This window comes from Mauremys reevesii, linkage group 16 (assembly GCF_016161935.1).
Source record: "Mauremys reevesii isolate NIE-2019 linkage group 16, ASM1616193v1, whole genome shotgun sequence".
Taxonomy (NCBI): Eukaryota; Metazoa; Chordata; order Testudines; family Geoemydidae; genus Mauremys; species Mauremys reevesii.
Window position 1 is genome coordinate 16,412,004 of NC_052638.1, and position 26,032 is coordinate 16,438,035.

At 40.6% G+C, this 26,032-nt stretch overlaps 1 long non-coding RNA gene across 5 annotated transcripts in view; it reads left to right on the plus strand.

Moving 5' to 3' along the window:
* The first annotated feature begins 8,523 nt into the window (after positions 1 to 8,523).
* LOC120384203 overlaps positions 8,524 to 26,032 on the plus strand; it is a 98,560-nt gene continuing 81,051 nt past the window's right edge. For all 5 annotated transcript variants that reach the window (XR_005588673.1, XR_005588672.1, XR_005588670.1 and 2 more), the window contains exon 1: positions 8,524 to 9,055. This is a non-coding gene — a long non-coding RNA (uncharacterized LOC120384203). The remainder of the gene's footprint in view (positions 9,056 to 26,032) is intronic.

Consider the following 26,032-nt stretch of genomic DNA (forward strand, 5'->3'; position numbering starts at 1 on the left):
ACCACTGGCAACAATCTAAAACTGCTTATGATAAAATGAAAATTAAAAACAGCAAGTGTCAAGCCTGAGCAGAATCCTAATCTGAAAAGAATGAGCATGTTAGAGGTGGTGTCCATGGCTACTGAGTTCAGGACAGAACCCAACAAAATGGAATATAGATTCCTAAAAAGTTGTAGTTATAGTTGTGTGAAGATTTACTATATGTTGTGAGTTATTAATAATGAATTCAGCTTTCAATATTTCATAATCTGGTACTTTGTTTATTATGTACAAATATTGAACAGCAGGAGATTCTAATTATAAATTTATAGATTTCTTGGAGCAGAAAGTCATGTATAAATTGAAGTATTTCATAATAGGTGTTAGTTGACAGGTACCAGTGTTTGAAATGGCCTTACTATGATATCTAATTACGTCTGGGAGGGAGAAGGTTTATTCCACACATGAGGAAGTCTGCATGCATTAAAAATGTCACAGCAGAGGTTGCCAGTGAGAGATTTTTCTGTGTGTCAGTTTTAACCAACGTTACATAACAATGGGAACCATTTCATAATCTATTTTAAAACCTTTAGACAACTGTCTTCAAAAATAATTGCTAAACTCCATGTGACAGTAATTGTGTATTAGTTTTATAATTGTCATTTTGAAGACCTATGAAGTATTGTTGGAAAAATGTCACTAGTAATAAGAGTTAATTACAACTGAAGTCTGTTTTCAACTATTTGCTGTTAGAATCAGGTGTTATTACGCTCATTAAATGATTTCATAAATCCTGGGTGGTATCCCATTTGATTCAGTGCTGCTGAACTATTGATAGTCAATTCCAGGAAAAATAGTTTTAATTACTGCAGTTAAAAACATTAATCATTGAGCAGAACTGTACATATTAAATGTCAAGATTTGAATCATGGAAAACTACTTTCCCCCTGCTTGTTACAAAATTATATTTCACATGGTCCACAACAGCATATTGCAGAACATCTTGTGTTTCAAATTGTACAAGTTAGCATTCATATACTCCAGGTTTGAGTACATAATTTTGCTGTTAGAGGTCAGAAATACAACTGTTAATATACAATTCATACAGGAAATATGCCTAATGATTTTGGTGTCATACACCTATTAAATAAAGTTTTTACTCCTATCATTAACAAGTACTTAACTACCCCCTTCATTTCCCAAGGTTTTAGATACTTTATCACCCCAGTTAACTACATTCTACTTTCACATTAACCTAGGCTGACATATGATGAAAGAACATAAGGAGGTTTAATTTTTAGCTGACACGGGGTCATTAGTTTCCAACTCAGAGAACAAAGGCTTTAAATACCTTTATGCAGCATAATTTCAACTTTATATTATCACCTGACCATTGTGGTTTGAAGATTTTTCTAGCCAGATGGATTAAATATCTCAAGTTTAACCAGAAGTCTGGCGCTGATTCCTTTCAATGGGGTTTGGACATTTGAATGGCTCCTTTTCCATTTCTCACTTCATGGAGTATTTTTCAGCACTGGACTTCATTCTAACCTTTCCCTCTCCCCTTTGTTTGGCTTTTGTTTTGCAACAGCTGTTATTATCGTTTTTGGTCAGCTGTGATTGCTGGAGGCAAAATAGGACCAGATGGTGTTTTGCTATGCATGAATGGAGAGTTAGAGGAGTTTGGATTGAATAGGCCAAGTTTGAATGGTGTCTATGCACCACCTGCCCCCTTCAGCAGCAGCATACACATCATAGTAGCATGATCTGTCTCAGACCTACTAGAATTGGATGGGAATAGAGAAAGCCTTGTTGGATTGTCTCCATATTTATTGATCTTCCATGCACTAACAGCATAATGCAGTGCACAGTCAATTTGAGTGAATTGGATATGACACAGCATGTACATGTAATTTATCACTGTAGTCTCTTGGTACACTTTAAGTTTTTCTGCTACAGGAAAATGCACATTCAGTAGTCGCCTGCATTAATAGACTAAGTAGATGGAAGTAAAATAGGATAATTGTACTGTTTGTGAACAAACTATTCTCAAAATACACACTTTAAACCGTCAGCGGAAGAGATTAATTCACAAATCTAATTGGTAAAGAACGGATCCAGCATTTTGGCACAAATAAAATGCCCTTGTTTTTTATTTTTTGTTTGGTTGGGTTGGGTTTTGGTTTGCCTGTGAAATATAAATAATGAATTTGTTCTACCTGGTAATAGGATCACTAGAGCAGAGTGAGAACAATTCAGAAAATCTTTCAGTACATGTATGTGCACAGGTGTCTTCCTGCTTAGTAACAGGGAGGATATTTTACTACTGTACGTCACTTACCAGCCATTAACACATGGTCATTCAAATTAGCCATGCAAACTGGTTTTGGAAGAGCATAGCTTGAGCAAAGGACTCCTGGATTCAATCAGTGCTGGCAGCAGTGATGGGGTCAGATTTTCAAAGAAATTAACAACTTGATGCACCTTTTAATAAATAGAAAAAAATGGAAAAACTCATAGCAGCTACACTAAGGCTGGATCTGGCCCTAGGTGAACAAAATGTATATGCAATTGCATGCCTAAATTGCCTAGTCTGTTATTGTACTTGCACTTTCAAAGCCCCAGTTCGATGTGTAACTGGTCATTTGATGTGCGGCGCACAAGTTAGCGATGCAGTTGCGACCCTCGAAAATCAATCACTGGCTTTGTCTGTGCCACTGGATAGAAAAAACAAACAGTTCTTAAAAGTCAGCTGCTTGCTTATGAAAAAGCTTGAAAAATGAAAATCCCTTCAACTGAAAAATGCGTAAGTTTTCAACAAAAAAAAAAATTCTTTTTTTTTTTGAGAGAGGTTGAGGGGGTTAGGTAGGCTAGGGTGGTGGGGACAGAAAAACAGAGTTTTTTTTTTTTTTTTTTTTTAAAAAAAAAAAATTAAAATAAAATGATGATTGGCTTTCTTTGCTTTTTTTCTGTTACTAAACACCTGTAAACCACACACATGTTACACTCTATTTACTCTAGAGAGAGAAGAGAGAATTTTTTTTTTCTGTTTGTTTTCTGTTCCAAGCACACTTTTCTATTTCCTTTTTCAGCTTCTATACCACACTACTAGTTTACACATTTTTTTTGCACACTGATTATTTTGAGTTTTTTTTTTTTTTTTTTTTTTAAAAAAATTAAATTTAAAATTGGTTTAAACTATACTCATATCAACACCTTTGTATCAGTATAACTGCATCCACACTAGTGTAGATGGACTTCTATTACTATACTGGTATAGTTTAAAGTTATACAACTTTTGTGTGTAGTTAAGCCCAAGGCCCTGATCCAATAAAGCACGTGTAACTTTAAACATGTGAGTAGTAATTTCATTGACATGACTGCTCACATGCTTAAAGTTACACATTTGCATAAATGCTTTGCTGGATTAAAACCTAATTGAAAAATGTATCTTTTTCCAGAAATAGTCCTTCAATAACAATAATAACAACATCCTGAAGATAACATAGAGCAAGAAAAGAAAGAACAAGACTTTTCCATGTTGATGTTTTTCCTTTTATTAGTTTCTATTCCAAACCACTACAGGGCCTCATTTGCAAATGTGCAGGCAAATATATACACCTACATTTTATGCTTGTACAGTGATTGTACACATTACAACCGTGAAGTAAAATAGCCATCTAACTTGTTATTTGCATGCTTAGTCATGCTCAATGTTAGGTTTGCATTTTTTCTGTGCAAGGGTCTGAAAAGTCTGTCCTTGTACTGGTGTTCGTCTCAGTTCTCAGAGACGTTGTCTTGACCAAATATTTAAATTCTGTATAAAGAGACTTTACAAAAATGAAGATGAGGAGAATATATATTCCAAACACTGCAGCATTATAGTCTCTGGTGATATTTGAAAAGTTCAAAGTGTATTGTTGCTTCAAAGTCGGAGCTCTTTTTTTAATAACCTAGCCCCAGGTGCACAGTGAGCAAACAAGTACTTGTCATTAACATAAAGCAATGAAAAAATAAATTCTGTATACTAAAGTTTATCCACCATTCATAATTGCCTATTTGAAGTGTCTCAGTTTGAAGTTTCTTCTGGCTTTCAGTGCACCTCACAAAATGTACCTACTTGGTATGATAAAGCGTTTTTTAAAAAATAGCCTGTGATTTTGGTTACTCAACTTAAGGCACCTTGCACCTAACTCCAGTTGAACTGGAGAGGTGGGTGTCCAGCACATCTGAAAAGCAGGCAACTTTTGAAAAGTTTGGCTCACATCAATAAATTATATCTCTGATATCTAGGCCATTTGAACACTGATATCATTTTATTAAAAACAGCAAGTGGCCTGACACATCCAAAATAAATTTGCAGTCAGGTATCACCACTCTCACCTATGTGTACGCGGTATGTGCTCTCTGTGTCACTCTCAGAAGTGCCAAAGTAAATACATAAAAGGTACAGCCTGGGTCCCACCCTTGTAAACTTGCAGTGTGTTCCATTTTAGCTACCTACCCTGACTTAGAGGGGCATGGCACGGCAATGCCTCTGCAGCTGTCACTGCTGGCTGCTGTTACTGAGTGCTGAGATACTGTCATGAAAAAGAACCTCCATAGGGTCTGAACCTGCATCACCGCGATTAATGAGAGCTTTGCGCTTGACTTCAGTGGGTGCAGGATTAAAGCTCTATAAAGAGCAGCATCGTGACACATCCAAGTGGCAGAGTGAGGAAAAGTCTAGTAGTGGTGCTACCAACTACATCAAGTTGAAGCTTTACATATTAACCTTCAAGTTCCTCTCCGGTGCTGCTGCTCCCTACTTCTGTTCTTTTTCTTATCCCAGCTCTCCCCACCATCCTCTCTGTTTTGTCAGTGGTGACAACCTTCTCCACCCATTTTTCCCACAACTGTCCTGGCACCTGTTTCCAAACTACATGGAAGGCCCACCTGAAACTGATCCATGAAGCTTCTCCCCCTCCAAATCCCTCTTCAAGACCCATTTCTGCCTTGATGCCTACAAGAAAATGGCCAAAAAGGGAGAGGCAGCTAGCTATAGCTAATGTGTATTTATGAATGAGAATAATGTATATAACATATATAAAACTGTGTATATATTTCATTGTGTCCCTTCTGACCTTTTATACTTTGTCATTTTAGATGATAGCCTCTTCAGGGCAGGGACTATCTCTTTAGTGTGTGAGCAGTGTTCAGCCCATTATGGACACAACCAGAATACAGATAATAATGGTGATGATGATGATGCATTGACTTTCTCCCTATATCTTATTGTAACAGATAGGTTTAAGGCTACTTTGTGCATTTGCAATGAAAAAGTGAGGTCTGGAACTCATGGTGACAGTTTCAGGATACTGGTGTTACTATAAGTGATTGGACAACCTTGTTCTCTCTCTCGCTCTCACACACACACAATACATGAAATAATGTCCCCTCACCTAGGAAAATCTGGCCAGAGATTGCTAGCTGGCATGTAAAAATTAAACAACTTTGAATAAGAATAGCAATAAAAATGTAATAATACTTACGGTCAGTTCTGAGCAAATCAGTGGAGTGGTACCAAGGCTGAATTTGTCCCAATTAGTTCTTTTCATAGCAGTTGACCAATGTGAATTAATTAACAGATGTATGTGTAGCACCATCTGTGTTGCTTGCAAGATAGTCATGAGGGAATCCACTTCAGAATTAGAATCCATAGCGCAGGTAAGGAACACATCAGAGAATACTAGCTTAGTAGGAGGGTGACACTGGCTTCCTAGATGAGGTACTCTGACCTCAGGCCTGATCATGTTCCCACTGAAATCAATGGAAGGTTTAACCGTTAACTTCAGTGGGTGCTGGATCAGCCCATGGTATAATCAGTTTTAACTTCATTAGTCAGTGGGTGAAATCCTGGCACTACTGAAATCAATAGTAAAACTCCCATTGCTTCTGTGGAGCCAAGATTTCACCCAACAAGTCAGTGGGCCAAATTTTCTGCTTGTGTAATGCCATTGAAACGCTGAAATCCATGGAGTTATGATAGCAGAAAATCTGGCTCATCGAAAGCAGTTTTCTAATGTACTTGGGGCCTGTTTCAAAGCTCATAGAACTCAGTGAAAGACTCCCATTGATTCCAGTGGACTTAGGATCAGGCCTGTGTAGGGTGACCAGACAGCAAGTGTGAAAAATCAGGCCGGGGGTGGGGGGTAATAGGAGCCCATATGAAAAAAGCCCCAAATATCGGGACTGTCCCTATAAAATTGGACCATCTGGTTGCCCTAGGCCTATGGTGAAAGCTGGCACAAAAGTGCAGCATTTTAAAGCACACTTATATTTCAAATTATGCAGGAATAATTCTTTTATAAAGAGAGAGAGAGAGAATTCCAAGGGGAAAAAAGTAATTTCCTGCTGAACTGAGAAAATGAAATGAGCCTGTGTTGTTATCACAGCAAAGTGTTTGTATCAACCCTCTGTGCTTTCACATATAAACAACTTTCAAGTGAAATCTGTAGAGTGACTGTGCAGAGCATCTGGGAAAATACTCATGATTTAAATACATTACGTAAAATGATAATGTTACTTGGCTTTGGTTAATCAATAACAAAGGAGAAACGTAATGCTTTAGTTTGATTAACCTTCTGCTGTGCTCTACAAAGTCAAATGAAATCAGAAATATTTTCTCTTTTTACATTTGCACAAATTGGGTTTTGCAGACTGAGGCCTCATCTCTGTGAGTTTTTTCCCCCCTCCTGTCATTTATCTGTGTGTTTTATCTGAAGTTTGTTTGTTGCGTTAGAACAACATATTTGTCTACTCTAGACAAAACAAGCTCTTTGTTCAGTTCCTCACTTGAGGTCAAATTCTCTTGAGGAGAACAAGTGTGGGTTGTGTAGCTGTCAAAGAAGGTTTTAGTGCTTGACCCTAAAAAGCATTCAGAGCCCAGAGTCTTTTTTTTTTTTATTGCTTTTCATTTTCATTGTTTGTACTTTATACTTAGGAAGGGGCCTCTGCAGAGGGAAAAGACCCTGCTTTGGTATTCACAACTAGCAGCCTGCTACTAAAACACCTCAAAAGCTATTCACTGCAAGAAATTTGGGAACCACTGCTCTGTGTCAACCTCTAATGCTTAATCATAATTGCACATAGAGAGGGCGTGGGCCAGAATGCAGGAGTGCAAATGAAGGATGTTTAATCCTGGGGAAAGGCTTGGTGGAGGTGGAGTTAGAGATTCAGGGCTTGTGCCTATAGATTTCTGCAGTAAACAGAAAATGGTGCAAGTAACTAAGCCTGGATTCAATGAAGCAGGAAAGTGAATCTAAAGGGGTAAATTGTTGACTTAATGTAGATTACAGGAAGTTGCAGAAAATAACTGTTTAACTTTATGCTCACACTTTTGCTCACATTGATGATACATTTTTATATATCTGTATTCAGATAGCAGCTGAATGTCTGGTTTTCTACAGATGGTGTTTATATAGTGTACACAAGCTCACTGTTAGAAATAGCCATAAAAAAGACTGAGATTTTGTATAATCATTCACAATTACTATTGTTTAATTGGATTATGCTACTGTTATATTACATTTTTATGGAACTACACTGCAATTATACTTCAACAATAGTTATTAACAATAAGAGGTGCCTGCTTAAAATATACAGCGTATTTTATGGTGTTTACTAATTGGACAAGGGATTTGGCTAACCTGGGAATGAAGATACTCAATCCTTTATATGCCAATAGGCAAGAGTGCTGGTTTAAGCTTTCTCAACTCAGGTAGTAACTTGAAGTTCTCCCGGGGTTAGTGCGGGGGAGAAAGGGCTGGTGCCAACCACATCCCCTGTGGGTGAATAGCCTCATAGAGTTTAAGGCCAGAGGGACCAATAGCTCATCTAGTCTGACCTGTATATCACAGGCCACCAAGCACCTGCACGCTAAACCCAACACCTGAGATTAGACCAAAGAATTACAGCCCACAGGAGACTAGACTGTTATGTGCTACAGGCAGAGACTAGGAGGGACCAAGACACACCAGTGCCTGGAGCGCCCGCAAGGGCAGGGAAAAGATTGTGAGATATACCCAGCTAATCCTGTTACTGCCAATCTGACCTGGGGGAAATCTGCCAGCCAGACACCTGAGAGACATAAACCAGAAGTGAGCCCCGGGGCTGCCGAGCACTGCTCCCCACCATCACAAGCAACCCCCTCATACGAGTGCACTCAGACATTTGTCCAGCTTGCTCTTAAATCTCATTAAGTTGTTTGGCCCCACAACTCCTAGGGGGAGACTGTTCCAGAACACACACACACCGCCCATCGGCTGGCTAGAAACCTTCTAATTTCCAGCCTGAACCTGTTCATGGCCAGTGTATATGCATTTGCTATGGAACCCAATACCTCTTATACAGTGGGTGTGACAGGGTGTTCTCTCCACGCTGGCCCTGAGAGGGTAAATTAGGCCCAATTAGCTTCCCAGCCTGCACCTGGAGGAGGAGCCGGGAGAAGGGGCTGATTAAATGAGGCTCAGCTGGGCAGGAACAGGAGTGGTCTGTATAAAGCCCAGGAGCAGGAAGGAAAGAGGCCCTAGTTTGTAGATACTTTCTGGGTGAAGGGTGATGTTTTGGTGCTACAGGTCAGTAGCCAGCCTATAGCTCTTCCCTAAGAGGAGGGAGTTTAGAACTGACAAGCCCAGAGGAGTGGGGAGAGTCAGCGAGCAGGAGAAGGCTCAGGGGAAAAGCACTAAGCCATAGGTAGTGTGGGCTGTGGCTGCTGACCAGGGAGTCCCTGAGCTAGTAGCTGGAGATGAGGGCAGGTCTGGACTCCTATACTGGCTGCTGATGAAATGGCACCAGCAGGGCAGTGAGCAGGCAGACTGCCTGAGCCCATTTGTTGTGGGACTTCATTATTCTGCAAGGGGGGGGGGGGACACATGATGACCTAGCCAGAGGGCTAAGTTGTGAAGAGGAGGCTGCAGCTCCTGGAGTGAGACGGGTCTGCAAGGTGAGAGGATGACGAGAGAGATGCCACTGGAGGAGGGTCCGATGTCTGGCAGGAGCTAATCCCCAGGATGTCCAGGAGGTGGTGCTCCTAACAGTGAGTGAACCCCATGACCGTGGGAAGAGACTAAATGGGTTTATGTCCCATCCTTATCTCCATTCCCTTTGGGGTGGCTTGCACGCCCAAGTGCCTGAGGAGGGAAGGATCACTGTGCCACTCTGAGCATAGTGGCTGCAAATGTGTGAAGCCTTTGTATGGTGAAGCCCAGTTTAGTTGTACAGCCCTCCATGTGCTCTGTAACCAAAGGGCTGTACAACTAAGGGCTCTGTGTGTGTGATCCCGAGGAGGTGCAAAGATACATGAACACTGCATATCCCCTATCTTCAGTCTGACAAACCCCAAATGTTCCTTCTAGTACTGTTTGAAATAAACACCTACTCAAATAAAAGTTGAGTAAGTAAAAAACCATCTAGAACAGATATGTCTGGAGAGAGCCTCATTCTACAAATCGCTTTCAGTTTTTTTGTAATTGCATCTATGAAGCAGAGAAATGAAAGGACTGACATGTCCTTCTGCTTGCTGCAGAACATCATCTTTTTTTCCTCGAAAAATGGTATTTGATGTTCCTTGTAAAACTTACAACAATCAACTGGGGGGAACATGGCAGAGTCAGTGATCCTGAGACACGTTGGGCCCCGGTGTGTTTGCTCTTCCTTGCTTTCACAGAGCAAAAAGCTGGAAAGGTGCCTAAAAATAATAGCTGAGTAGTCCCCTGACAGTGACTCCTGGGGTGCTGTAGAGCCAGGCTAGTTCTAGCCAACCTAGGCCCCCCACACATAGGGGTCATATCGGGGACAAGGAGCGGCATGGGATCCGTGAGAGAAGTGCGTGACCCTTTGCCTGATGCTTGGTCTGCCTAATGGATCCTTGGCTGGCTCTAAATTATGCTGGAATTGGAAAAGGGGCTGTGACCCTCCCTTGCTCGGGCAGTTCCTCACTGGTAGGTATGTAAACAGTTCCTTAGTCCCACTCACTTCTTTTGCATGAGTTGCAGAATAAGGCACTGCTATAGGAGGTACCTGTGAAGAGCTTTCATTGAGAGAGAAAAGAGTACAAGTTGAAAGGACGCATTTGTTGCCATGGTGCTGTACATGGGCTTTGGCTGCCTTGTGGGTGCGGCCTTGCTTTTCGCTCTGAGTGCTGAATATGCTCCCATATCTGCTGCATTGTGGCAGGAGCTATAATGTGCACATAGACATCACAGTGTCCCAGACTGAAAATCTTTTTGCAATTACCAGACAGGGAAACGGTTTCATAAACTGGTTTCATAAGAACTATGTAGTGGGCAAGCTGAAGGGCAAGATTGGCAAAGGAACAACTGGTACTTGAGCACTTAACTTATATCTGTGCCTTGGAAAATTGACCCCAAAGGTCATAGGCCTATAATGAAGAATTTAGGAAGGACCAATTTATCGCAGCACGTACCAAATGTCATGGGGCACCTGTAAGATTAAGGTTAGAACATGGTAATAGTACAAGGTCCTGGAAGGAGCCTACTAGGTAATGGAGTCTGGTTCCCTGCTGTGGCAGGCAACCATGGGGGGAGGGAATTGTGGCCTGACAAGTTCTGTACTTCTGAACAGTTGGTTTCTTTGGTGTTGGTTTATCTCTTTCCCCTGACTTTAGATTATAAACTCCTTGGGGGTGGGGATCATCTTCTGTTCTTTCTTTGGACAACGGGACTCTGATCATGGCTGGACCCTAAGTGCTACTAAACAGTGATATTAGATCATTAAAATAGGAATTATGAGGATGAAGGAAAAATGGGGCTCCTCTGACATGTTTGGTTGGGAATGCCTAGAAAAACAAAACCGTTCCAAATGATAACATATCTGCCGTGAGAATTGGTTTGGATAGTTTCCAAAAAGTGACATATTTTGGTAAAAATTCAACTTGGTAATTTTGTGATGGATGATAGTGACACTAAAGCATATATGGTGGCATGCCTTATAGGGGACCTGATTCAGGAGAGCACTAAACCACGTGTTGGAGTCCGTCCCTATTCAGGAAAGTAATTTAGCATGTGCTTAGCTTAAGTACATTCTCATTTTCTTATTTATTTTTTTTTTTAAATCTTTGACAGTAAGAAACAAACACCCTTCCCCCCAGTCCACTGAGATCTAAAATACACACCAATGGCCTATAATGTGTAATGAACCCAAGGACAAGTGCGAAGGTCATGCACTTCAGGCCCCCATCTCTGGGTGCTAGAGTCCCAATTCCATCCTCTTCCTCCTAGCTTCAATGAAACTTAAGCACATGTTTAAAATTAAGTCCAAGCTGAAGTGGGTCCCTCAGTAGGGATGCTATTTAACATTTAACAGGAGAGGTTGAGGAGGACTGCAACTGTCCTTTCTTCAGAAGCCAAAAATAAGGATAACAGATCATGTGGCAAATCTCATGTTATGCCTCTTTTGTGACTGTTGAAGATTATTCTGTCTGAAACTGAAATGAAAATAAGTTTATTAAGATGAGTTTTTGTTAAAGCGAAAGAGGCAAATTAAATATGTGATTTCTTGAAAAGCTGAACTGAGGGGTTATTAGTACTGCTGATTAATTAAAGTCTGGAATGTTAAAGTGCTGATAACTGTGTTTCCCTTGCAACAGTCTCCTGGGTCACAGATGTGGAAAAGCAAAGGATGAGTGGCTAATCGTCTGCAGCTCAGGAATGAAGTATTGTTGTGACTGACATTTGTTGGTCACTGAAAGAAACATAGGCCTTGAGACACAGTTGTTCAGCCAGCTGGTAATAGAAGGGTTGGTGATTCCTGTGTGAACTAGCAAATAGTTGATTAAAAAAAAATTCATTAACCCACTAGAGTACATCATGTTCTATTTTCCTCCTATGATTTACTTTCAGTGATTTTTACCTACTTATGGGGGCGGGGGGTCTGATCCATGACTCCCATTGACTTCACTGGAGCTCAGTCTGACCCGGAGAGAAGGGTGAAGCAAAACTGTTCTGCTCTCATCATTTTACTAAATAAAAAAACTGGCACAACTCAAAGCAGTGCTTACGCTGCTGCTCCGTTAGGTGAAGGCCATGTTAGTCTCTAGCCAGGTTATGCTTAGAACCACCTTTGACCCTATCCCTCAGTTGCACCAGCTGCAGCTCAGGACTAAAAACTCCAGCTCTACACTGGCAAGGTGTTGTGTAATCTTATGGCATTGTATAAATGATTAACTGACCTCTGAAGCATTTTGGGATACAGCTGGTATGAAAGAATTAATACTGTGCTGATATTGTTTCATTGTGAAGCAGGTTTTGATCGAGACATTTGCCAGGGCATTATCTTGACATCTGCAGATAAGCTACCATTAGTTACATAAATTATATTATCTGCTCACAAAGCTGAATCAGTCATACCAAAAAAATATTCAAGACTAGGAAATCTCAGTCTTTTCCACCCCACACCCCACCTCAGCAACTGTCCTCACATGTACCTGAAATCTAGCTGGGACCCTCTTGGATACCAACCCTCTTTGGAAGGGCAAGTAGCTGCAAGTTACTGACACTTGTTCACATGACCGCCACATTGAGATACAGATTAGAATAGGGGTTTCTCACTTTTGGTCCCTATATAGTCTGTTTTAAGCAATGAGACTATTTTTTTAAAGAAAAAGATTTGATGTAAATATTTTGAACAGCGTAACTTCTACTTATAATTTTTATACATCTTGCAATTATAGAGAGAGCATGCCTCGGTATCTGGAAGGCACTTCTAACAATTATAAACCATGCATTTTTAAACCTGCTTTTTTTTTTTTTTAGTTTGCAGAGGGCTTCCTAGCTATTTGCATGGAATCATGGCATTTTATTATATGTACCTGTTTAACAAAGGTGGGTAGTGCACCTGCGCAGCAACAGGGTTGTTAATGATTATTTGCTGTAATAATCTGTAAGCTACAGCAAGAAAGACATTCTTCAGGCCCATTAAACTGGGTCAAAAATTAGTTGAGGCAAAACTTAAAATCTTAAAGTGGCTAAATAGCTATTGCAATTTCAGGTAAAGACCCACTTAGACATGTGTTTAAGAATGGTTAAATCCCTGTGCTGACAACACAGTTATCTATAAAGCACCATATCTACTATTGTATCATAGGAATAGTAATGATATTAAGGATCCAAACCAAAGCCCATTGAAAAGCCCATTCTACCTTTGGGGAACTTCAAAACTGGTTCAAGAGCTGAACTTGGTGGCTGTCTCCTACGATCAAGATTTGCAAAAATAGGAGGCTTATAGTTAGGATCTTGAGTCCGTAGTTAGACTCCTAAATATGTGGGCTGATATTTTTTTTTCCAAGTATTGAGCACCCAGCAGTTCCCATGGGACTCCTTTGAAAATCAAGCCACTTATTTAGCAGCCTAACCTTCAGCTCTTTTTAAAAAAACATAATATATAATATCATGACCAGGATTGCATTTTCAAAAGAACTTAAATCTGCTCCAATTGAAGTTCAATGGTAACTGCCAGATAATTTCAGTGGGAACAGTTAGGCCAATGCTAAGTGTTTTTGAGAATCCCACCTTTACTGTGTAATCATGCACAGCCCAGCATTGCATACCTTAAGCTTTGGCGCTAGCTTGAGTAATTCTGTTGAACTTCACTGTATAGTTGATCATGGATATACTCTAAAACGTCACATTTCCTTAAACAAAAAGTTTGGAATGATGAACTGGTATAATATACAATAACTGGCTTTTAACATCCATGTTAAATGCATAGTAAGAATATTTAAGAAGCTTAATTTGAAGTGTTACTGATTGATTTGCTGCAAGTTACTGTGAATAAGGCCTGCAAGGAGGAAAACAAAATTATAATTTAATGATTGTAATGAGAATAGGTTACAATTGTACAATGGGAAATTGTATTTCCCATTCTTATTATATTAGTTGAAAGAGAACGTCAATCTGTCACATTTTTAAACAATTACCAGAATAATTGAGATTTATCTTTTGTTGTTAGTTATTTTAATGTAGGGTTGCCAACCCTCCTGGACTGGCCGGAAGTCTCCCGGAATCGGCTTCAATCTCCTGGTAGCTATTGAAAGCAATCCGGGAGATTCTAATAGGCCAAAAGTCTGGTTGGCGGTGCAGCGGGGCTAAGATGGGATCCCTACTTGCCCTGGCTCTGTGCGGCTCCTGGAAGGAGCCAGCATGTCCGGCTCATAGGCGCAGGGGCAGCCACGGCATTGCTGTGTGCTGCCCCCACTTGAGCACCAGCTCCATAGCTCCCACCCCTGTGCTGTGAGATCTGGTGGATGGATGTGGTACTATAGAAACACAAAATATGACTAGTTATTGCGTGTATTAGCCACCAAAAATAAAGTGGCCAGCTTGTTATAAATCTGTGGCTGGCACAATTATTAACACCACTGAAAATTAAACGGGTACATGTATGTAGATACTTTATATATTTGTAATGTATGTATGCATTTTTATGTTCTATTTTGGCACCTCTCAAACATTATTCCATAAGGAAATAAACGTACCTATATTTATGCACATAGTGCACCTGGTTATAAATGGTCATGTATAGTTAATGTATAGCAGTGATAAGGCTGGCAATGCATTGCTTGTACCAATTTATCCAGCTTGCAACACTGGCTTTTGGGAGCAAATGTCCTGTTTTCAGGAAATAGGAGTTCAGTACATGCAGAACAGAATATCTGTTGCAATATACAAAACAGTGTTCTCATCCTTCAGTTTGAGTATGGTCATTTCATTAATGATTAAATATGGGAACTAGCTTAATTTTTCTAAACAATAAATCCCAACATATTCAGCCATGTCACATGCCTTTCTGGCATTTCAGCATATGCCTACAGCACAGAGTCTATTGAATTTGGACTGTGACTAAGATCTAACAAAGAACACTGTCTACTGAACTCTCGTCTTTCAGATCTGCTCAGTTAAATCATTCAATGTGCTGTACAAGTTATTGTTCAGCTGAAACTGAAAATACAGTCCTTACAAAATATAGCTTCTCCGTGCCTAATCTGGAGAAGGATCTTCGTTTCAGACACATCTTCAGAGAATTTTAACTACAGTGTGGAACTGACACTGTAAAAGCAAAAATTGCTATTCTGTACCATTTCAGGGTCCTTATTTAGTTTGCTTGTTACTTAGCAGAAGCCCCTTAATTAAGCAATTACGTTTTGAGAAATGTCCTGTGGAGTCCTGTGCCATAGATTCCCCAGACTAGTTTTTACTTGAACAAAACTCCCATTTACTCCAGTTGCCTGAGTAAGGACTGAACCAGGAGTTGGCCCAATATAGTATCCTGAAAAAATATCTTTATTGCAAGTGAATCCATTCCCTGGGTTTCCTGGTGCTTCAGTCCTTCAGACCAGGGCCACCCAGAGGGGGGGGCAGGAGGGGCAATTTGCCCCAGGCCCCGGGCCCCACAGGGGCCCCCATGAGAGTTTTTTGGGGCCCCTGGAGCGGGGTCCTTCACTCGCTCGGGGGGGGGGGAACTCTTGCGGGGCCGGGCCCAGGAGCTTCTTCTGCTCCCGGTCTTTGCCGGCGGGGAGTCCTTCCACTCCGGGGTGGAAGGACCCCCCGCCGGCGAATTACCGCCGAAGCGGGACCCGCCGCCAAAGTTCAGCTCGGTCTTCAGCGGTAATTCGACGGCAGGGGGGCCCTTCCATTCCGGGACCCGCCGCCGAAGTGCCCCGAAGACCCGCAATGGGGCCCCCCCCCGCCGCCTAATTACCACCGAAGACCGGGCTGCGCTTCGGCGGCGGCGGGACTCCCGCCGCGGGTCTTCAGGGCACTTCAGCGGCGGGTCCCGGAATGGAAGGGCCCCCCGCTGCCGAAGAACCCAGGCCCCCGGAATCCTCTGGGCGGCCCTGCTTCAGACTGAGCAGTACAGGGGCTTCTGTGTCTTGGTACTTTTGTTTTTATGTATTTAAACAAAATCATAGTAGGGAAACATCCTCTGAACTTTGAGGAATCTACATATTTGATGCTAGAAAGTGAAAGAAGGACCAAGGGGTCTGAGCAGCAAACTAGATAAATACTTAAAAGAATCTTTGACATTTGATGAAATGTCAGTTGATAAAAACCTTGGGCTAAGTTCATCTCTGGTCTAACTCCACTGAAATCAGTGATGATTGGAAATTTATGATCTATTTAATACAACAGTCTGAAGCCACACTAGACCTAAGTGACCTGTTATGCACAGAAACGGCACCATTCCAATTATACTGAGAATAGCCAGTGTCCTATCACTTTTTGGTCAATTACCCTAGTTAATGAATGAAGCTATTTTTTATTGTAATTTAATTACTCAGCTCACATGCAGCAGCTGGGTTTCAGTGAGGGCCTACTTTTGAACCCAGTTTTACAACTGAGGCATCTAAGGCACAAGAGCCTTGATCTGGCACAACACTTAGACATGCATAACTTTAAGGATGTGAGATCAGGCCCAAAGAGAACTGACTTGCCTAGTGTCCCAGTATGAATTGAGCTGTTAAGCTCTCATCTGAATCTGAACCTGTCTCCCAGCTGTTTCTAATAACCAGTTGAGCACAGTGCTTGGTTTTTTTCCCACCACAAAACCTGTCTGTCATCAGCTAAACAATCTGATTAATATAAGCATGCTGTCCTATTTCAACCCCTAGCCCCATAGCATGTAAAGTCAATTGCCAGAAACAGTGAAGAAAGAATTCTTCTTAACAGTAAGTTTTCCTTAATGACTTAATTCACCACCATGTCTGTTGCTACAGCATGCAGCGTGTCAATTTGGACACTGGATCAAATTTTAAAGCAGTGCCATAGACTTACCTCTGTGGACTAAAATTGGTTTTAAATATTAGGGACCTAGTTTCTACCAATGGGGCACCTTAACAGGACATCCAAATGCCACATGGACACTTCAGTGTAATAAAAACAGCTATTGACACATTGCTTGCTGATTACTCTCATAGCTTTGTATACTAGCAAAGACCTGCATATGTGGTGTAGTTAAATTCTCTGTTCAGTGTGTAGTTGTGGCCTTGTTACTAAGTGAAATTTTATGGCCCGACCAGATAATCACAATGGTCCCTTTTAGCCTTAAAATCTATAGGCTTAATTCTCATATCGTAAGGCCATTCTTCTAACAACATAAAGGGACCGTAAGATTGGAGTAAGTTATTTAAACTACTAGAGTGGGGCAAAGTAGTCTTCATGTTAATGTGATTTAGGTGCTGTGAAGCCAGGTATTACCATATCGAAAGCGTGGCTTTATTACAATTGATTTATATGACTTTGCTAATGTCCTTGGAGCCTGGAACAGTTGTAGTGGACAAATGTGAATAGTTAATTAGTTATTCACAATGACTAGACCCACTTGCATTTGGTCTAGCACACTAAGCAATGTGCACATAGTTTTAGGGTGACCAGACAGCAAATGTGAAAAATCAGGACAGGGGTGTGTGTGGGGTGTGTGATAAGAGTCTATATAAGAAAAAGACCCCAAAATCAGGACTGTCCCTATAAAATCGGGACATCTGGTCACCCTACATACTTTCAAGATATGAAATGTTATGCTAAAAATTTCTGATCCAAGTGAGCCTTTATAGGCACAGAGTAAAGGGAAGAAGCAAGAAAGTAGAGCTTTTAAAAAGCAATTAGGACAACTACCTGGTGCTGATGTCCCACAGGTGGCCTGTACTTCACCAGTGGTCAATGGGTCACACTTTGGGAAGATGTTGTTTAGATCTTCTATGATTTGCTGTCTAGAAAAGCCTTGTCTGCCAGACTTGGGCTACTGTAATGAGTAGAGCCCAAATAATGCTAGCCTCAACTTTATGGGCTTAACTTTCAAATTGTATTGTTAGCACCATTGTGCAGGCATTGTGATGGAAGTTAGGGGCCAGATTCTTGGCTGGTGTAGATCAGTGACTTCAATGGAGCTGTGCCCACTTATCAGCTGAGGATTTGGCCCTAGTTATTTGTTTTTATTGTGGCAGCACCTAGAGACCTTAGCCTCATTGTGTTATAAATTATTACACAAGGACGGACCCTGCCCCAAAGAGCAAGCCCCACCCCCACACAATGAATTGCTTTATTCTTCCTGTGCATTAAAATTGATCTTATAGTAAACAAAAAAATAAAATGGTGGTTGTCCTTGGAAAGCAGGCTTCCTCACGTTGCCACCAACCTAGAAGATGTGTTGGAGCAAAACAATGTGAGCTTTGAACAATTTTTATTTGAAGCTTCACTTTTTTTAAACAGGGTTCCAACTGAAAAATCCTTATAGCAAAAGCCAAGTTAGCTATTCCTTCACTAAGCGAAGTTTTTGGCTATCAAATGGGTTGGAATGCTCCCAATGAGTTTCTGGGTTTTTCAGTCCCTTGGAGGTTGAAGGTAGTAGTGGGTATTTGGATTAGTTCACAGCTGCTCTCCTAAATGTCTATAAATTATACAATAACGCTTTCCTGCGTGCCCGTCTTTGCGATAGAGACAGTAAAAAGAGAAATACAGAGGCTATGGTTAATTACTGAATAAGTCTGTCATTCACTGTGCCCTATAAAACTGTACAGTGCATCCCGCACAGACTCTTTCACTTAAACTCTGCCCAAATATCACCTTCAGGGAGTGTCTCCTGCTTCACTGCTCTTTTATGCAATATAGCAAGTCTTTGCTTCTGGCATGAGAAAAGAGGGCATTAGGTAGAGCTCCACTTATTCCATACTATAATTCCACAGCTGCAGAATTTGCTGGAGAATCCAACCCTTCCTACAGAATGCGATCTCATCCCCCTACCCCTTGTCCTCATGGTTGGGAAGAAAACCGTGACAACTTGAAATGAGTGTGAAGTGATGTGATGTCTTCCTCTGTATACAGACAGACTGGAGCAATCATTCTCAGAGGTTCCCCCAATACTCTCAATCAGTTAAATCTGTCCAAGTGGCAAAAGCCTCAACTGCCCCCTACTCAGCAACCTAAAGCTTCATTCTCCTTCTGGCAACATAGTTATGTCTTCTACAATACAGTTAAGTCTTATCAGTGCAAATAATGACTATGTGGGGATAGCAAAACCTAAAGCTATTTGCAGAGTACAATGCTATGCAGCATAAATAAACATGGCAGAAGCTGTCCCCCTCCTCCCCCCCTCAAAAAAAATCATGGGACAGCTGTGACTGTTTTACTTTTACATTAAATTCATTTAATTTTTTTCATTTAATGTAAAATGCCACAAAGTCCAGCCTGCCCCACCAGAGTCCAGCAAAATGTAGAGACCTTGCTGCAGGATTTAAGTTTGGTTTGCAGCAGAGTGCACGGGTAACTTCATCATAGTACTATTCACCTCTGATAATGCAAGCACTTTAAAGAGAAAATAGGGACCTTAGAGCTCATTGCTTTGGATTACAACATGTCACTTCGTGTTACACTGCATTGGGTCCTAAGCCGACCTGACACAATGTAACTCAAGGTAACTTGATGTGGAATGACATTACATGATGCAGTGTGTCAGAAATTCAAACCTCCCCACCCCCGCATCGACTACTCACTATCAATACCAGTAGTGACTATACAATCTAGATTTCTGGCAGGTAATTAGTGGTTTGGATATCTGAGAACTGGGTAATTTTTATTAAGCAGTTTCAAATCTCATTAGCAGATTTTCATCTGATATCAGTGTGGTAGCATTAGCCTTGTTAATCCAATATGAAAGTCAACAGCAAAAGAGTGAAAAATGTCAGCCACAAGCCAATATTTCATATGGAGTGGTAGCACTTTGTATGAAGTTTCCATACAGAAGCCATCATTCTAGATACCTTATGTTCTACGGCCTTTCAACACACACTAATCTTTGGAGTGGGGTGAATTAAGACTAATGGACACAATCCCAAAAGGTTTATCTACCTTTATCAGAATAAGGGATTACCTGCTCAAACCAGGGGATATTTTGCTTACTGGTAAAAAGATGAGAAACTTTTTAGTTGCACCCACAGTAAGCTTTCATAGCCACGGAATAATTGTGGTGTGGTTCAGAATAAGTCTCCCTACAAAGGGATTTCAACTGCTGGTGTAGCTACACTACTGCAAAGCCCTAACACGCATTTAATTTACACCAGTGCAACATGATTTGCCAGTCAGCCACACTGGTTTAAACACACTGCGTTGGTGTAAAACATGTAATACTGTGATGAAGCTTACAGCAGTGGCTGACCTCTCAGTGCAGATAATGCCAGGGCGTATGCTCTCACTTAAGGGTTCCCCAACTCTTCTCCTTGCTAGTGTGTAATAGTGACCATCTCTACTGTTCAAGATTGAACAGCCACAATGTGGAAAGATTTGAGGAGAAAATCTAAAGAGAATTAACTTTTTTTCTATGTTTATATGGACCCTTTCCTGATACTTCATTTGCATCTTTAAATGCCCAACATTTGCTTATTCAAGGGACACTTCCTTGTAGAAGGATGGGGAATTTTGTTGGGCTTATTTGTTAGCCTCTATATCATGCGTCCTTCACTGGAGTTGAAAATAATCACCCCAATTTTAATGTCCATGGGTCTGGCCCCTGGCATGCACAGAAGGGAACCATAGCCATTAAAAAGAAAAGCAGAATTCTAGGCTCATCTTTTTGCTGTTTAAGTGGTTTTCTAGTAGCACACTTAAAATAATGATGTTAATGTTAATTAATGCTCAATTAAAGTAAAAATCCTATAGAAGTACTTAAGGCAGCTACATGAATACCAAATGAGTTTGTCCTGAATCATATTATTATTGTTTCTTTAAAAATACCAAAACACCAGTGCTGTATGATACTGGTATCATACGTATCAGAGTGTAGAGCAGGGATTCTCAAACTGGGGGTTGGGACCCCTCAGGGGTGTCGCACTTGCTATGGGAAAGTGGTCACCAGTGGAAAAAATTTAAGAGCCACTGGTGTAGAGCAGTGAAATAGGAGGCCCTCTTTGGTAGCTGCACCAAGATCAAACAGTATTAAATGCAGGAGGGCTGAGGAGAGTAGAACAGAATACATACTCAATTTCACCTTCAGTATCAGGCTCAGCAGCAAGAATAAAATATTAGAACAATGGCAGAGTCGACAGTATGCTCAGACTAAGCCAGTACTTTTCCCCTGGAGAGAAAATAAATTATCAGTCTCTTAGATTCCACTTTTCTCCCCTAGATCTTAAAGCACTTCACAAGGAAGGTAAGTAACCATGTGAATCTGAACATAACACACTTTTCAAAACTGTCAGTTTAAATCTTAATGCAAAATAGTTTTGAAATATTCTATAGAATATTTCAGCTAAAGCAGTTTATACACGGGCTATACACTTATTCTAGAACCTCAGAGATTTTTCTATTGACTATTCCAGACATGACTCCATTTTATAATCCACTTTGATCTAGTTCAGCACTGTCCATTGCAAGGAATGATTTGGAGCTGCAAGGCCTTAACCCAGAGGCATCCTGGCTTGTGCAAACGGGAAAGTAGCTTTCTCCATCCCTATAAGAGATGCAAAGTATCTGCCCTAAGAGTAACCAGGGCAGCTGGCCAGGAAATGTGGTGTTCTGATAAAAGAAATTGATGAGGGGGGGTTTTGTTTTTGTCAGCATTTCCCCAGTTTTTTGGGGGGGTTCATCTAAACCTGGGGAGGGGGGAATGGTTTTGTTTTTGTAGTGTTTTTTTAAATGAAAGTCCAAAAACTCTTGTCAAGAATGGACATTTCCTGGCAAAATTTCCATGTTGATGGAAAAAGCCATTTTTCAACCCAAAACCATTTTACATTTAAAAATGTTGACCCGCTCTAGTAACCACCCAGCAATCCTAGCCAGGGCCTGAGTGTGAGGGGACAGAGACATGACTCTGCCTACACCCCTCTCCTCTCCTCCCTGGCCTCTTTCTGGTGAATAGCACCTGAGGCGGAAGCAACTCAATAGCAGCGTTTAGACTCCCTGAAGCAGAGGGATGGCTATCCAAGGTGGCCCATATATGGAAGCCTTGCTGCCACCTCAAGCTGTCATGCATGTGTTGGAGGCCCTGGAAAGCATGGATAACTAATTGCACTTAACTCAGGGACCAGGCCTGTACTTGTTGGCTGATACAGAGCTTTGACTGATGTCAAGGCTTGGTTTGGATTTGCATATGGATTACAAATACTAACATCTACCAGATTCCTCCTTTATAACATGTTTTGAGATCTACTGATGAAATGAGCAAAGTAGCATTATCCCTGTTTTATAAAGGGGGAAATGACTGGCTCATTGTCACGCAGCAGGCCAGCACTGAAGCTAGGAATAAAATCTGGGTCTTTTGAATCTCACACTGAGTGTGCTGGCTACTAGGCCACACTGCCATTCTAATAGGATGACTCATTCATTCCTGCAGGGGTCACTATATAGAAGGTTACTGCACAACAAACTTAATTAGTTGCCACTTTTCTTAGCTAGCTCATCAATTATTTTGTCAAAAGATCAATAGCTTTTTTCAGTCCTCTGAAAGCCTTATTTATCTAATGGTCAACCAGGTGGTTCGTGGTCAGAAATGACATGAACAGGGGGATGATTCAAGAACATTCGCAGAAGTTGATTAGTACTTACTCATGCAAGTAACACTACTCACATGAGCAAGCGCTATACAACTTCAGCAGCGGTTGCAGAAATATGCCCTATGTAAACAATGTGTTTTTGTTTTTGCTTAAGGCTTTCTAAATTGATAGGCTTTTTTTGTTAACTGGAATTGATTTCATATTTTCCTGTTATCTGACTAGATCTTTCAGCAATCTCAAAGTTTATTTTGAGGGCACTTAGGCAGAATGTAACAAATACAGTAGCATAAAAATGATTAAAACATAATGAGCAAAGCGCTGGAGATAAAAAAAAAATGAGATGCAAACAGTTAGAAAAGTGAAAAAGAATAATCTCTTTGATACTAAAGGGTCTGTCTATTTTTCATGTTTACTCCACTGTGTCTCTTCTGTGTTCATAATTTTTTGCTCCATCATCAATCATTGTCAATTTGAAAAAGTACTATACTTAAGGTCATTTATCCAGACCTATTGGAGTCTAAAATTATGCAGCTTCAGTCAAATATACATGAATAAAGACTGTCATTTCTGATTAATGGCATGTGACTTCAGTGTCTCTCAGAATCATCTTGCCATCCAAGCTTTACAAAAAGGTTATTAGGTAAGGCCTTTTCCATAATATTTCTACTTTTTCCTCCAAGACCTCTGCCGGGGCCATTTTATTCAGACTAAAATCAGTAAAATCCCTTATTCCAGTGGTAATTGTTACTCAAATAGATCTTTAGAAGATTAAACTAATGCGATTTTTTTTTTGGGAAGGGGGAAGGGCTGGAAATTATTTTATGAAGTATGGATGGTTTACGAAGTATGTGGTTTGCATTTTAGAATTTCTTTTGTTTTAGATGCAAAAGATAGCTCGGCCTGCTACAGAAAAAATAATCCATGTAAAGCACTAATCTCATTCAATATATGCAAAAAAAGTGCTGCATATGCCACTTCTCTATAAATTGCTATTTTTCATGATTCATCACCTTCCCTATCTCCCTGCACATAATGGAACCCTGATATGTATTCATCAATGAAGAAGAATGAGCAGGAATTTAGCAAATTTCATAAAGCAAAAGGTGAGGAGGGGCACGGAGGGAGGGAGAAGGGAAGAGGTAACAGTGCTTGATGGCTGTAATAACTTCCACCCTGCCTGTTTGTTCCTAAATACATGCACTGGCACTAAGTTGCCTCTGAAACACAATGCTCCAACAGGTCTGAAAGATGTGCAGACCACAGCATGCCATATACCCTGATAGTGTTTCCTCTTAGTTTGCATCTTTTCATTTTAGGAAAAGAGACTGTGTGGTAGTGATCATACGCTCATTTCAAGTAATTATTCATTTTTAGGTCAATCATGCCTCCACATCACAAGCTTCCCCTTGCACTCTTTCCTACCACTTCTGGCAGAGGCAAGCCTTAAGGTCCAACTCCAAATATTGCAAATCCACGGGATGCCTGATGCAGAGGATGATCAATGAAAAGGCCTGGTGCTTCTGCTCCAGGGCTGCCTTTTACTCTCTCCATGGTGAACCCCGCTGGTTGCAGTCCTCTTAACATCTGAGGGCAGTACTCCATAGCGTCCTGGCAAGGGTTCTCTTGCTGTCTGTTCATTTATTCCTCATTCTCCCTTTCCATGTTGCCTGGAACTGATCTCCTCCTCTGGGGAGAGAGAGAGAGAGAGATGGGATGTGGTCTTTCCCTTTGCTTTTGAAGTAGCTTCATGTCTATCAAAATAATATTATCTGGAATAGGAGGATAATTTTCCCCTCCCTACTGCTGCCCAGCTTGCTTTCTGCTGATAGGTTACTATCTTCCACCCAAGGTGTGGCCTCTGTAATCTTCTGCCAAGTGGTGGCATGGGCTGGATTCAGCTTTGTCTTAGGGCTCTCAATTAATTGCAATTAACTCACGCAATTAACTCAGTTAATCAGGATTAAAAAAATAATTGCTGTTAATCAGTTTTAATCACACTCAATAGAAACCAATTGAAATTTATAAAATATTTTGGATGTTTTTCTACATTTTCATATTGTTTTCTGTGTTGTAATTGAAATCAAAGTGTATATTTTTATTACAAATATTTGTACTGTAAATGATAAACAAAAAAGTGTATTTTCAATTCACCTCATATGAGTACAGTAGTGCAATCTTCATTGTGGAAGTGCAATTTACAAATGTAGGTTTTTTAACATGCACTCAAAAACAAAACAACATAAAACTTCAGAGCCTACAAGTCCACTCAGTCCTACTTCTTGTTCAGCCAATCACTAAGGCAAACAAGTTTGTTTACATTTACAGGAGATAATGATGCCCACTTATTTATAATGTCACCAGAAAGTGAGAGCAGGCATTTGCATGGCACATTTGTAGCAAGCATTGCAAGGTATTTACATGCCAGATAATGAGCTTTCATATGCCCCTTCATGCTTTGGCTACCCTTCCAGAGGACATGCTTCCAAGCTGATGATGCTCGTTTAAAAAGATAATGTGTTAATTAAATTTGTGACTGAACTCCTTGGGGAAGAATTGTATGTGTCCCCTGCATTCTGCCATATGTTTAATGTTATAGCAGTCTCTGATGATGACCCACCACATGGTGTTCATTTTCAGAACACTTTCACTGCAGATTTGACAAAATGCAGAGGTACCAATGTGAGATTTCTAAAGATAGCTACAGCACTTGAACCAAGGTTTAAGAATCTGAAGTGGCTTCCAAAATCTGAGAGGGACAAGGTGTGGAGCACGCTTTCAGAAGTCTTAACAGAGCAATGCTCTGATGCAGAAACTACAGAACCCAAATGACCAAAAATGCAAATCAACCTTCTGCTGGTGGCATCTGACTCAAATGATGAAAATGAACATGCATTGGTCCACACTGCTTTGGATTGTTATTGAGCAGATCCCATCATTGGCATGGATATATGTCCCCTTGAATGGTGGTTGAAGCATGAAAGGACATATGAATCTTTAGTGCATCTGCCATGTAAATATCATTCAACACCAGCTACAATCGTGCCATGAGAACACCTGTTCTCACTTTCAGGTGACATTGTAAACAAGAAGTGGGCAGCATTATCTCCTGCAAATGTAAAACAAAAAAAATTGTTTTGAGCAATTGGCTGAACAAGAAATAGGACTGAGTGGACTCATAGGCTCTGAAATTTTACATTTTTATTTTTGAATGCAGATTTTTTATACACTTCTGCATTTGTAAGTTCAACTTTCATGATAGAGGTTGCACTACAGTACTTAGTATTTTTCAATTCACCTAATATATCTTTTTTACAGTGCAAATACTTGTAATCAAATTGAGCACTGTACACTTTGTATTGCGTTGTGTTTGAAAATGTAAACAAAAATCCAAAAATATTTAAATGATATTCTATTGTTTAACAGGGCAATTAATCACAATTAATTTTTTTTACTTGCTTGACAAAGTTTGACAAACTTTAAGACAAAGTTAACACACACTACTAGCTTGAGCTCCCA